Source organism: Equus quagga, chromosome 13 (assembly GCF_021613505.1).
Source record: "Equus quagga isolate Etosha38 chromosome 13, UCLA_HA_Equagga_1.0, whole genome shotgun sequence".
NCBI classification, from domain to species: Eukaryota; Metazoa; Chordata; class Mammalia; order Perissodactyla; family Equidae; genus Equus; species Equus quagga.
The window spans coordinates 93,567,253-93,582,430 of NC_060279.1; positions in this window are offsets into that span (position 1 = coordinate 93,567,253).

The window sequence follows — 15,178 nt, forward strand, 5'->3', positions numbered from 1 at the left end:
GCAGAAGATATGAACAGACATTTCCCCAAAGATATACAGATGGCCAACAGGCACATGAAAAGGTGTTCAACATCACTAATTATTAGGAAAAGGCAAATCAAAACCACAATGAGATATCACCTCACATCTGTCAGAATGGCTATTTTTAAAAAGACAAGAAGTAAGCGTGGGAGAGGATGTGGAGAAAAAGCAACCCTTGTAGACTGCTGGTGGGAATGTAAATTGGTGCAACTGTTACAGAAAACAGTATGAAGATTCCTCAAAAAATTAAGAATAGAACTACTATGTAATCCAGCTATCCCACTTCTGGGTATTCATCCAAAGAATATGAAAACACTAGTTAGAAAAGATAGGTGCACCCGTGCATTCATTGCTGCATTATTTACAAGAGCCAAGACATGGAAACAACCTCTGTGCCCAATTACAGATAAGTGGATAAAGAAGATTTGAGAGAGATATGTATATAACGAAATCCTACTCGGCCATAAAAAAAAAGATGAAATCTTGCCATTTGCAACAACATGGATGGACCTTGAGGGTATTATGCTAAGTGAAATAAGTCAGATGGAGCAGGACAAATACCATATGATTTCACTCGTACGTGGAGGTAAACAACAGCAACAAACAAACATAGACACAGAGGAGAGATTGGTGGTTACTCGAGGGGAAGAGTGTTGGAGGGAGGGGGAAAGGAGGAAAGGTGGCAGACGGAAACTAGAGTTTTGGTGGTGAACACACTGTAGTGTATACAGAAGTCAAATTATAGCGCTGGACACCTGAAATCTATATAATACTATAAACCAATGTTACCTCAATTTAAAAAAAAAAAAAAAGACAATTGGAGAACTCCAAACACTAGACATTGGAAAGAATAATTAAATTTTTTGGTTATGATGATGGTTTTGTGGTTATGCTCTTTTAAAAGTCTGTCTCTTTAGAGATAACATCCTAAGATATTTATGGAAATGGTACATTATTCGTAATTTGCTTTAAAATAACCCAGTGGGAAGTCAGTAGGGGTGTTTATGAAAAACAGCTGCAAATCAGTAATTGCTCAAGGTATATGAGTACATAATATTCGTTATGCTCTCCTCTCTACTTTTGTGTGTGTTTGAAAATTTCTATAATGAAATGTTAGAATATGAAAAGAGAAAACCAGGCTTCTGTTTCCTAGGCAGGGCCTGATTTCTCTGTTGCAATTGGCAATTTTGAACGTAAACATTTGTAGTTTCTTCTGACATTTATGACAGACTTCTTTTCTGGTCTGAAGTGGTAGATAAGAATAGGTGAACAGGGGCCGGCCCCGTGGCTGAGTGGTTAAGTTCGCGCTCTCCGCTTTGGTGGCCCAGGGTTTCACCAGTTCGAATCCTGGGCATGGACATGGCGCTGCTCATCGGGCCGTGCTGAGGCAGCATCCCACTTGCCACAACTAGAAGGACCCACAACTAAAAATATGCAACTATGTACTGGGGGGCTTTGGGGAGAAAATAGAAAAATAAAATAAAATATTTTAAAAAATAGATGAACAGTTAATGGATCCAGTATTGGACAAGAAGAGAAAATTCCTTTTCTGTTACCATTTCAGAAGAAAGTCCTAAATGTTCCTGAAAAAAAAGAAAAGAGTTTTTTTCTGGTTTATTATTGGTTTGTTTCTCCTCCAAAAGTCTCTCTTTTGCTTCTCCCTAACTAGCCTCATCACAGCTAAAGATCATTAAAAACACTTTCTCTGTCATCAAACTCAGTACTATTGCTTTTACTAATATCATTGCAGTAACAAATCTGGAAATAAAACATGCCCATCAAAAGTAGGATGGATAGGGGCCAGCCCGGTGGCATAGCAGTTAAGTTCACATGCTCTGCTTCAGTGCCCCGGGGTTTGCTGGTTAGGATCCTGGGCATGGACCTATGCACTACTTATTAAGCCATGCTGTGGCAGGCGTCCCACATATAAAGTAGAGGAAGATGGGGACAGATGTTAGCTCAGGGTCAATCTTCTTCAACAAAAAGAGGAGGATTGGTGGCAGATGTTAGCTCGGGGCTAATCTTCCTAAAAATAAATAAACAAACAAACAAATAAAAAAATAGGATGGATAATTAGGTGTGGAGTACCTACGGTGGAATAGTACCACCAGTGAAAATTACTGAATCTAACAAATATGATGAGCAAAGAGTCATCGAAATACACATACGGTACAATTCCATTCATAAAATTTTTTAAAAGAGGCAAAATAAATTGTACTTTGTGCATAAGTGATACATAATGAAAAACAAGGGTATGGTAAATAAAATTCAGGAATGGTAAATAACTTCAGGGAGGAGGATAAATGAAGAGATAAGTTTGCAAAGGGGTCAAAGTTATTTTGTGTATTCTATTTCTTAAGCTGGATTGTATTTACACAATTGTATATGGTTACTTTTTATATATTCCTCATTAGTCATAAATATTTTATCTGTGATGAAATTGTTAAAATTTTTGGTGTAGAAATTGAAGGCAACTGTGTCGTATTGTATATATATGATTGTATGAACATGGAAAAAGATGTGGGATATGTTCACCAGATCTGTAACATTGTTCTACACAAGGGGACTGTGGGGATTTGTGAAAGTATGTATATAGGAGAAACTGATAAGTAAGCAATATAAAAAAAAATGCCTGTTAAAAATGTAAAATACATACATACATCTCTGTTATTTACATGTATATATGTTAGAAGATGGTTAATAAAATACTAAGCATAATTATTACAAGGTAGTCAGCTTTTGGGTGTTCTCACTTTATAGTTTTATGTCCTGCTAGAATTTTTTTTACTTAAAGTCTATTTTGTCTAAGTATGTGCACTCCTGCTTTCTTTTAGCTGCCATTTGCATGGAATGTCTTTTTCCATACTTTCACTTTCAGCCTATGTGTGTAGTTAAATCTAAAGTGAATTTCTTGTAGTCAGCATATAATTGGGTCTTGTTTTTTTAAAAAAATTCATTCAGCCAATCTATGTCTTTTGATTGGAGAGTTTAATCCATTTATATCTAAAGTAATTATTGATAGGGAAAGACTTAATATTGTCATTTTGTTAATTGTTTTGTTTGTCTTGTAGCTTTTTTGTCCCTCTTTTTCTCTCTTGCTGTCTTCTTTGTGTTTCATTGATTTTCTTTTGTAATGACGTGCTTTGATTCCTTTCAGGTTTTCTCTTCTGTATCTTCTATATGTATTTTCTTTGTGGTCACCATGGGGCTTACATAAAACATCTTATAGTTATAACAATCTATATTAAGCTAATAAAAACTTCAATTATGTATGAATACTCAACACTTTTACATCTCACCCCAACATTTTATGTTATTGTTGTCACAAATTGTCTTATATTGTGCGTCCATTAACATAACTTAATAGTTATTTTTTGTATTTCTATCTTTAACTTCTATACCAGAATTAAAAATGATTTATGTACCACTGTTATAGTATTATAGTGTTCTGTATTTGTCTATATATTTTTCTTTACCAGAGAGCCTGATACTTTCATGTTGCTATTTAGCATCTTTTCATTTCAACTTAAAGGACTCCCTTTAGCATTTCTTGTAAGGCAGGTCTAGTGGTTATGAACTCCTTCAGCTTTTATTTTTCTGGGAAAGTCTTTATTTCTCCTTCATTTTTGAAGGATAGTTTTGCCAGATATATTATTCTTAATTGGCAGGTTTTTTTCTTTCAGCATGTCAAACATATCCCACTCCCTTTTGGCCTGCAAGACATCTACTGAGAAATCTGCTGAGATTAAGGGTCTTAAGGGTGTCCCCTTGTACATAGTGAGTTGCTTTTTCTCTTGCTGCTTTCAGAATTCTCTCTTTGTCTTTGTCTTTAAGTTTTCGCAAGTTGATTATAATGTGTCTCAGTGTGGATTTCTCTGATTGATCCTGTTTGGAGTCTATAGGGCTTCTTGAATCTGACGTCCATTTCCTTCCCCTGATTTGGGAAGTTTTTGGTGATTATTTCTTTAAATACACTTTCTGCCCCTTTCTCTTTTCTCTTTCTGGGGCTCTCATAATACATATATTGGTCCATTTTATGGTATCCCATAAGTCCCTCAGGCTTTCTTCACTCTTTTTCATTCTATTTTCTTTTTGTTTCTCTGACTGGATAATTTCAAGTGACCTATCTTTGAATTCATTGATTCTTTCTTCTGTTTGATCAAGTTATCTGTTGAACCCATCTAGTGAATTTTCCAGTTCAGTTATTGTATTCTTTGGCTCCAAAATTTGTGTTGAGTTCTTTTTTAATGTTTTCTCTTTGTTGATATTATCATTTTGTTCAAGCATTATTTTCTTGCACTTGTAGAGCATCTTTATGTTGGCTATTTTGAATTATTTTTCAGGTAACCCATATACTTCCATTTCTTTAGAATTGATTTCTGAAGATTTATTTTGTTCCTGTATTTGGGCCATGCTTGTTTCTTCATGTGTATCATAAATTTGTGTTAAGATCCGTGCATTTGAAAAAACCACTTCTCCTAGCCTTTTGGACTGGTTTCATAGAGAAGAAGACCCTCACCAATAAGCTGGGCTAGAGATCCTGGGGTCCTCTGAAACATGTTTTTTGGAGGGGTGTGACTTTTCTGGGCCTGTGTGTGCAATTTCTCAAAGAGGGTTGCCAGTTTCTTTTACCAGGGACTGTAATCTCTTGCTCCTCTGGTGTCTGTGGTACTACAACTTCTCCATTTCTACAGCAGCAAGCCACCCTGCTCTCCCTTGTTCTCAGCAGCCATGAGGCATCCAAGGTCTGCCAACTCCCCATCAGTGTCCTGAGTCAGGCAAGACAGATCCCAGCCCCTCATGAATCCTTCTGAAAAGCCATAAGTCTGGATGCATGCACCACTCCTCTCCCTCCCAAGGGAGAAGCCTCAGGTTATGCTGCTTCTCCGCCCCCCCTCCCCATTAAACTGTACTGGCTGCAGCAAGCTGCCCCCACTCTCCTTTGTCCTCAGTGGCCCCCAGGTATTCAACCTATGCTGGTTCTGTCAGTGCTTCAAATGAAGCTAGGCAGAAGCCAGTCTCTCAGGCAGCACTCCGAAGAGCTGGAATACAGGACACACTCTTCTCCCACCCAAGGGAGAAGCCTCAAGTTGTGCTCCTTCTCCTGAGTACACAGAGCCATGCCAGCTCTCTGCTTTTCTTCATTCTCATGATCCACCGGTATCCAAATTATGCCAGTTCCATCAGCACTCTGAGTAAGGTGAGACAGAAACCAGTACCTTGGGCAGCCCTCCAAAAAGCCAGAATTTTGGATGCATGCTCCACTCTTCTCTTTCCCCTCAGGGGAGAAGTTGTGAGCCAAGGCGTTTTCTCCTGGGACTGAGCTGTGCCAGCTTGGGGGAAGGGCAGACATGGGTAGAATGAAATTGCTCCTACCCATTTAAATGCAGCTGTTCTCAGTTTTGTCCTTGCCTGGAGTACTGCAACTTCTTGGCTGGATTCTGGAATTCTCATAAAGGTATTTAGGTTCACATATCATTGTTGAATTGATATTTCTGTGGGAAAACAAGGGCTGGGACCTCCTATTCTGCCATCTTGCCAATGTCACTCTGAGTCTGCTTGAATTTTTAATAAGCTCCCATATATAAGGTCACAATAAAAGCAATAAATGCTTTTTCATTGAGGAAAAAGTAATTAGAAATAAATTCATACTTATTATGCCTCTGATATTTTTGTTTTTTGAGGAAAAGTGTAGCCAAGTAAAAACAACTAGAATTATTAAGAATTCAGCAGCAGCCAGATATTAAATAACAAAAGTGAGGGTTTCTAATACCATCAGCAACCTATTTGGAAAAAAAGAGTTAATTCATTACGTCACAGTTGCAATATAAAATACCTAAAGAAAAACAAAATATATTGTTTTTAAAAGAAACTTTAAAAAAGTGTTGGATTAGTGGAAAGAGTTGCTCTGAACCTGTATGTAAACATTCAGATTTGGAGCCATCCAGTTCTTTCCAAAACTACATAAATTAGTTCCAGTTCAAAAAAATACTCCAAAGTATATTTTTCCCATATATTTGATAAAGTGTTATATTTCAAATGGAAAAAAATACAAAGGAAAAGCACAACAATTTTGAGAACTATGTGTTAGGAGGGAAATTTGTTTATTGCCTTTTAAAAAAATATTTTGTTATGGGAAAGTGTAATGAACCCTCATGTACCTACCACCAGCACCAACAATTACCAATTTATAAGCAATTCGGTTTTCTCTCTACATCTACCCACTTCTCCCAATCTCTTATTGTTTTGAAGCAAATACAACACATTTCATTTATAAATATTTCAGTTTTTCTTAAAGGATTATTTTTTAAAAATATAACCTCATTGCGGGGCTGGCCCCGTGGCTGAGTGGTTAAGTTCGCGCGCTCCGCTGCAGGCGGCCCAGTGTTTCGTTGGTTCGAATCCTGGGCGCGGACATGGCACTGTTCATTAAACCACGCTGAGGCAGCGTCCCACATGCCACAACTAGAAGGACACACAACAAAGAATATACAACTATGTACTGGGGGGCTTTGGGGAGAAAAAGGAATAAATAAAATCTTTAAAAAAAAAAATATATATATATATATATAACCTCATTGCTATTTTCTCATACATATGTAATTAGGAGCAAATCCTTAATGTCAAATATGCAGTCCTTCCATTCTTCCTTCTAGCCCAAAATCCGTTAGGTGGAGCTGGTGGGAAAGGGTGGAAGGGGACATGGCTGATGACCCATCCCAGCATGGGATTAGTGCCCAAGCATGATAATGACATCTGAGCAGGAGGCGGGGGAAGGAAGCCCAGGTTGGTGACTGAGTGGAAGAAGCAGATGTTGCTATGGGAGGGAGCAGTGGCATGAGTTTAAAGATCTGCTACTTAGAGGGGAACTCATCAAATAAGTAAACATATTAGAGACAGTAGGAGCCAGGTGTCTCACTGAAAGAGAAGGAAGTTACAAACACGAAAGAGAATAAACTCTATTATGCATTGGAATTGGAGTTTTGGCATGAATGCATGGTTTCCAGTATATAAATATATATGTATGCATATGTATATACATATATTTCTTACATCTTGAACTAGCGACACCTCTCCCACTCATAGCAGTGAGCAAAACTACTGCCCAGGTCTTAGTTTCTCAATATCATTCTTTGCTAATAGAGAAGTGGCTGTTTCCAGGATTGGACCTTGGAAGGCACAAGATGAGCCTGGAACATCTTGTGTCAGTAAATAAGGAGGTGCTCAAAGAGCACCGGGGACGTTCCAAGAGAAGCCGGCTTAAAGGAGATCTCACTGACCACCTCTGGGGTCATTTGTAACAATGATAATGGATTATAGTACATTGAATAAAATAAGAATCCATGAGCCTCTGTTAATAGAAATAAATAAGTGGTGACACTTTTTTTTACAGCAGAATTCCGAATGAATAAGTGTATAAAGAATGAGGAACTACAAAAAAATCACAATCTAGCAATCACTGTGGTGATAATCGTTTCAAGCAAGAATCATCAATGGTACCAAAATGGTGGGTCTGGGTTTAATGAGGAGTAGGATATTTGCGTAGTCTCAGATTATCTCTTCACAAAATACTTATTAATGACAAAAGAAAAACAGTAAAGTGAAGAAACCTGGCAAGAACCACCTGAATCTAGTGATGCAAATTAACATCACGTGGGACAAATTGAAATCGGGTACTACCCAAAAGGACGCAGTGAAAAGAACAGCATCATGCCAAAAAATAAAATGCATAACCTGAATATTATCATGAGGAAACATCTGACAAACTCAAATGGAAAGACACTCTACAAAATAACTCTCCTGTAATCTTCAAAAATGAAGGTCAAGGAAAGACTGATTCTTGCAAATCGGAGAAGAATAAAGAGACTTGACAGCTAAAAGCAGCACTTGCTTCTGGATAGGATTGTTTTGCCATAAAGGGCATTATTGGAAGAGTTTGTGAAACTCAAATGGGGTCTGTGTATTAGATGGTAGTAATGAACTGATATTTATTTTCTGTTTGTCGCACTGCAAATATGCAAGAAAATGTCCTTGCTTATAAGAAATACACACTAGTTTATTTGGGAGTGATGGGGGCATTATGTTGACAACTTACTCTAAAATCGTTCAGGAAAAAGGGTTTTGTGCTATTCTTACATTTCTTCGCATATGAAATTATTTTTAAATGAAAATTAAATTCAGTGAGGTTTCAAATTTCTAATGTGTTAGAGTCATTATTTTATAGTTTGCTTAAATCAGATTTCAAATAAGGTCTACACGTTGTAATTGGTAGATTTGACAGTTAAGTCTATTTCAATGTTTGGTTCCACCTCCATCTTTTCATTTCTAAACAACTAATTGAAGAAGAAATTACATTGTTTTCCTAGTAGTATTTTTCACAATCTGGATTTTGCTGATAGCATCCTGTGATTTCATTAATAGATTCCTATGGTTTTTTTTATTTCCTGGACATTCTCAGTTGAGTGTAAAGACCTTATCTAGATTGAAGTTCCATATTTTTGGCAAGACCACTTCCTAGATGGTGTCATGTTCTTTCAACAGGAGACACACAAAGACTTGTTGTCTCTCTTTTTTTAAAATTCCTGCTTGTCAATCAATTCCTACATCTATTGATTCATTAGAAATTAAAGAGTCGTGATAATCAATTTCCTTCATTTCTCCCACATTTATTAGTTTTAACGTTTCCATAAAGAGAAATATTCTCTCAACTATTTGGTTAGCCAATGGTATGGTTAATATAGGAAAATCAGAATAAATTCTTGATTCTTTCTTTTTATTTGCCAGTTATCAACCTAATGAGTTGGTTTATTAGCATCCTTCGATGGCATTGAATTAGATTTCTTTAGTATCATTTTAAACTCAGGTATTTAACTGATATGTTTTAATCCATTGCAGTTATTATCTTTATTGGTACTCAAAATGCTGTTCCTTTAGAGTGAGAGCCTCTTTAACGTGGTTCCTGAGTCGTGTTTTGTTTTGCGTGGGCCACGTAGTGTGTTATATACCTCCTTTGCAATCTGGCTTTGCGAGATATTCCAGGGTTATCTTATAAATCTCCTGCCCCAGATCTGGGTTCATACATTTCTTCAAGGTTCGTTTTAGTGAAAAGTAGTATTTAAAGCCCACTGTCTGAGTGATAGGGGTACTTATTGCTATTGGGTTGGTATTTTCAGTGAACAGTGAAATACTTTGAATTAATGTTTTTTATTGATCTTGTATCTTGCCACATTGCTGAATTTGTTTACTATATCTAATAGTTTTTTTGTCATATTCTTTAGGATTTTCTGTATACAAGGTTATGTCATCCACAAATAGAGATCGTCTATTTCTTCTTTTTCCATTTGCATGCCTTTTGTTTCTTTTTATTGTCTAATCCCCTGGCTAGAACCTCCAGGAAAGTATTAAATAGAAGTGGTGAGTGGACAACCTTGTCTTGTTCTTGATCTTAAGGGGAAAAGTTTCAGCGTTTCATCATCAAGTATGATATTAGCTGTGGGTTTTTCAGGGGTGCCCTTTATCAGGTTAAGTTCCTTTCTGTTCCTAGTTTGTTGAATGTTTTTTATTATAAAATAATGTTGAGGGGCTGGCCCTGTGGCTGAGTGGTTAAGTTCACGCACTCTGCTTCAGCAGCCCAAGGTTCACAGGTTTGGATCCTGGGCGCAGACGTGGCACTGCTCATCAAGGCATGCTGAGGTGGCGTCCCACATAGAAGAAACAGAAGGACCTACAACTAGGATATACAACTATGCACTGGGACTTTGGGGAGAAAAAAAAAGGAGGAAGATTGGCAATAGATGTTAGCTCAGGGCCAATCTTCCTCACAAAAGAGAAAGAAAGAAATGGATCAGTTCATTTAAAAAATAATAATAATGTTGAATTTTGTCAAACGCTTTTTCTGCATCAGTTGAGATGATCATGTGGTTTTTTTCTCTTTCATTTATTGATGTGGTGTATTACTTTTGTTGATTTTTCTTATGTTGGATCACTCTTGCCTTTCTGAGATAAATCTCACTTAGTGTATAGTCCTTTTAAGTGTTGCTGGATTCAGTTTGCTAGTATTAGGTTGAGGATATTTGTATCTATATTCATAAGAGATACTGGACCGTAGTTTTCTTGTAATGTCTTTGTCTAGCTTTGGAATCAGGGTAATGCTAGCCTCATAGAATAACTGTGGAAGTGTTCCCTCCTCTTGTATTTTTTGGAAGAGTTTGTGAAAGATTGGTGTTAATTCTGCTTTAAATGTTTGGTAGAATTCACCAATGAAGCAGCCGTCTGGCCCTGGACTTTTCTTTATAGGACATGTTTAAATTACTAATTCAATCTATTTTCTTGTTATAGATCTGTTCAGATTTTCTGTTTCTTATAGTTTCAGTAGTTTCTAGGATTTTGTCCATTCCTTTATAAGCCTTTCTATTTCAGTAAGGTCATTAGTCATGTCCCCTATTTCATTTCTGATTTTAGTAATTTGAGTCTTCTTTCCTTTTTTTTCTTGATCAATCTAGCTAAAGGTTTGTCAATTTTGTTGATATTTCAAAGGATGAACTTTGGCTTTGTTGATTTTTATCTATTGTTTTTATATTCTTTATTTCATCTGTTTCCTATCTAATCTTTAATATTTCCTTCCTTCTGCATGCTTTGGGTTCAGTTTGCTCTTCTTTCTCCAGTTTCTTAAAGTGGAAGTTTAGGTTATTGATTTGAGTTCTTTCTTCTTTTTTAAATGTAGGCATTTACAGCTATAAATTTTCCCCTAATCACTGCTTTATCTGCATCCCATAAGTTTTAGTAGGTTGTATTTTTGTTTTCATTCACCTCAAAGCATTTTCTAATATCCCTTGTAATTTACTTTTTGACCCACTGGTTACTTAAGAATGTGTTTAATTTCCACATATTTGTGACTTTCCCAAATTTCCTTCTGTTACTTATTTCTAATTTCATTCCATTGTAGTCAAAGAATATACTTTGCATGATTTCAATCCTTTTAAATCTATTGAAACTCATTCTATTGCCTTACATATGGTCTAGCCTTGGGCATTTTCCATGTGTACTTGAGATGACTATGTATTCTGCTATTCTTGGGTGAGCATTCTGTAGATGTCTGTTAGTTCTAGTTGGTTTACACTGTTATGCAAGTCTTCTCTTGCCTTGCTGAACTTGTTTAGTTGTTCTATCCATTATCGTAATTTCCAACTCTTACTGCTGAATTGTCTATTTTTGCCTTCAATTCTGTCCATTTTTGTTTCATATATTTAGAGCTCTGTTATTAAGTGCAGGTAGGTTTATAATTATCTTCTTAATGTATTGACCCTTTTATTATTATAATATGTCTTTCTTTGTCTCTAGTAAAACTTTTCTTAGAGTCTATTTTATTAAACTGTATATTACTTATAGTTTTTAGACAGTTAGACTGATATTAGTTATAGGTTCTTCAGCTCTACTTTGGTTACTGTTGGCATGGCACATCTTTTTCTATCTCCTTAATTTCAACTTATTTGTGTATTTAAATCTAAGGTGTGTCTTGTAGACAGCATAGAGTTAGATCATGTGTTTTCAATCCATTCTTCTAATCTCTGTGTTTAGATTGGGGTGCTTAATTCATTTACATTTAATGTCATTACTAAGGTTTGATTTCCATATGCCACTTTGCTATTTTCTATTACATCCTATGTCTTTTTTGTCCCACTATGTCTCCATAACTGCCTTGTTTTGTATTAAGTAGATATTTTCTAATATATCATTTTAATTCTCTTTTTATTTCTTCTGTTATATTTGTGAGTTACTTTCCTAGTCATTGCCCTGGTGATTACAATTCAAACAATTTAACAACCTAATTTCAATAGTATTATATACAAAGCCATGCTTCTATATAGCTCTGTTCCCTCCTCCCCTCCTTTGTGCTATTATTGTCATAGAAATAACATATTCATATATTTTATGCCAATCATCATGAATTATAATTACTGCCTTATGGGGTTGTGTTTTAAATAAGACAGGCTCTGTGTGTCTGTTGGGGCATGCCTTCAACACTCAGCCAAGCAGTTTTCCATCCACTTTAGCCTCCACTTCCTCTTGCACAGAGCTTCAAGGTCAGTCAGACGTGAGAACTTAGGGCCTTCTCAGATCTTTCTTGAGCATGAACACAGCCCTATACATGTACATGGTCTTCTGGATTTCCAGGAATATGCTGAGGCTTTCAAAGCCCCGTATGAGTATTGCATTCCCAGCTTTTCCTTTTAAGGTTTTTGGTTAGTGTATTTTTTGCCCCAGCTGCTAGACACTACCTCAAGAATTGTGATGTTAAACAATTGCCACCAATTGTTTCTAACAAATGTCCGTAGGGAGAAGGCTCTTTACAGTGGTCAAGCACTGAGGCAGGTCAAATAAAGACAACCTCGTGAATAGGGTCTTCCAGGGAAGCACCAGGCAGTTCAAATAATGACAGTTCTCTGGGAATGGGCTTTTAAGGAGATTCAACCCCACTATGCCCCCTCCAAAGGCTTCCAGGCTACTGGTTTTCCCCAAGAGATTGTGGGCTATTGGTTTTCAAGGCTACTGTGAAGCTTGGGAGGGAGAGAATCAGAATAGGGAAAATTAAAATGTCACAAAAGGGGGCCAGCCCAGTAGCGTAGTGGTTAAGTTTGCACACTCTGCTTCAGCAGCCCGGAGTTAGCTGGTTCAGATCCTGAGCACAGACCTACACACTGCTCATCAAGACATGCTGAGGTGGCATCCCACATAGAAGGACTTACAACTAGGATATACAACTATGTACTGGGGCTTTGGGGAGAAAAAAAAAGAGGAAGATTGGCAACAGATGTTAGCTCAGGGCCAATCTTCCTCACCAAAAAATAAACAAACTAATTAATTAAATAAAATAAAATGCCACAAAACTCACTGTTCTAAGATTCTGCTTTTTCTTGAATAAACATTCCCCAGATTGCCAAAAGCCTTTAGTTAATTTCTGGAGTTCTGAAAAAATTTATTCTGTCCATATTTGCCAGTATTCTCATTATTTTTATGAAAGAAAGTATTTTTCGGGGTCCTTACTCCACTGTTTCCACTGATGTCCCTTTAAATGCATCTTCAGAGTTCAGGAACTTGAAAAGTATGAAACTGCTTATTTTGATACCACTCCAACTGGTGTACTACAATACAATTTAACTCTGATGTCAACCATCGGAGTTAGCATCAGACTCCATAGGTTTAACAGCATGGTCCCAAAATAGACTGCCCCCACTTCAAACACCAGACACAAGCTTCAGGGGTCCCCAGGTCACCTGCATTTCTGATGAACTAGCTACAAATCTAGGGAGTTCCCACGACACCCCTGAGGTTTGACAGCTCACTGGAATGACTCACAGAACTTGGGAAAGCACTATACTTATGAACACAGCTTTATTATAAAGGATACAAGTTGGGAACAGTAAAATGGAGAGACAAATAGGGCAACATGCAGAAGAGTCCCTCCCCCCTTGGAATCAGGGCATTACCCCTCTCAGTACCTCAATGTATTCATCAACCAGGAAGCTCCACTAAGCTTCAGTGTCCAGAGTTTTTACTGGGGTTTCATTATGTAGGCATGATGTTTTAATCATTGACCATGTGATTGAATTCAATATCTACCCCTCCTCCCTCCTTGGAGAAGGTCGGGAGATAGAACCTATAACCGTGGCTCAAATCCCCAATCCTCTAATGACATTGGTCAAGCTATTGAGAGGCCTACCATGAGTCACCTCATCTGATTTAATTTAATTTAATATATTTACCAAAGGATCAAAATAAATAGTTCAGTGAAAGACCCAAATACAAAGGAAGACTAATATCTGGGAAATATATTATTTAATATAACAGGAGAAAGATAGTTTATTCAATAAATAGTGTTAGGTAAACTGATTAACAGTATGTGTGTGGAGGGGTAATTGTGTGCCAATTTTATTCTTTACATATAGATACACTTTGAATGGATGGAATAGCTAAATGACTCAGTGAAAGTCATGTAAATATATACTTAAATCTTGATATACACATGGATTTTCTAAGCATAAGACCAAAACCAAAAATGCTAAAGAAATATGGAAATATTGAACTTGATAATTATTTGTAAATATCCAAAAAAAGTGCCTGAATGGCAATAATTATATTTTTAAAAATCTAATTGAGGCAAAAAATTTAAAGTATGATAGAGAAACTGTTGATAATCTTAACACAATGTGGCAGCTTCACTCAGTGTGTTAATAGTCCATACCCAAAGAGGAAAAGAAGTCAGTCATTTTGTGTTTTAGGATTTCATCCTGACTTCCATAACGTGCAACCTATGAAATTTTTGACCACTCGTTACTTCCTTAAATGATTTTTTGGATTCCATGCTCCTCAGTAATCCCAGCATTCCCCCACTTCCCGAATACTCTTTCCCCTCTTCCTCCTCAATGAAGACATTCCTCCCATAGCTCTCTACACTTTTCCATAGCTATCTCCACTTTCTTCATTAGCATGATTGATTACTCCCATGTATATTAGGCTTATATTTTGGTATATTAATCACTGTAGGTTTTCCCTCCTGTTTTTTTTCTGTTGTTTAGCAATCCTGCCCCATTCCAACCTTAGTCCCAGAGGCATCTATCACCCTAGGGTCAAGAAAGGAGTAAGAAGAAAACAAAACCCGCTGTTTTGAAGTTTCAAAATCAAATTTTAGATGCAAGCTGGCAAACATTTTTAAGGGATTTTGTGCTCCTCCAGACTAGCTCAGATGGCTTGGTTTTGCTGCAGAAGACAGGATGTCATAATGTGAAACTTCCTCCTCTACAAAGTGACAGGAACACACTCAGAGGATTGATATGACTGAATGTCGACTCAGCTGATGGGAATTAAACTCCACCCCGAAAACAGAAAGAGACACCAAAGTGACCGATGACACCCTGAGGGGGATGAGTTTACCCTCAAAGTGACAGGGAATAAATTTATGCTACATGGAAGAACGATGACAAGGAGAAATTATAATGAGTTGTAATAACATAAACATGCATGCATTTTACTCATGAGATTGTGCACTGTTTCCTTTGAACACATAATGTGAAACGGCTCCATAAATATTAGGATTCACACACAGGTTTTCCCTTTTGTACCAGCCGTCATTTTGAGGGGGACGATTTCTTTTATCTTG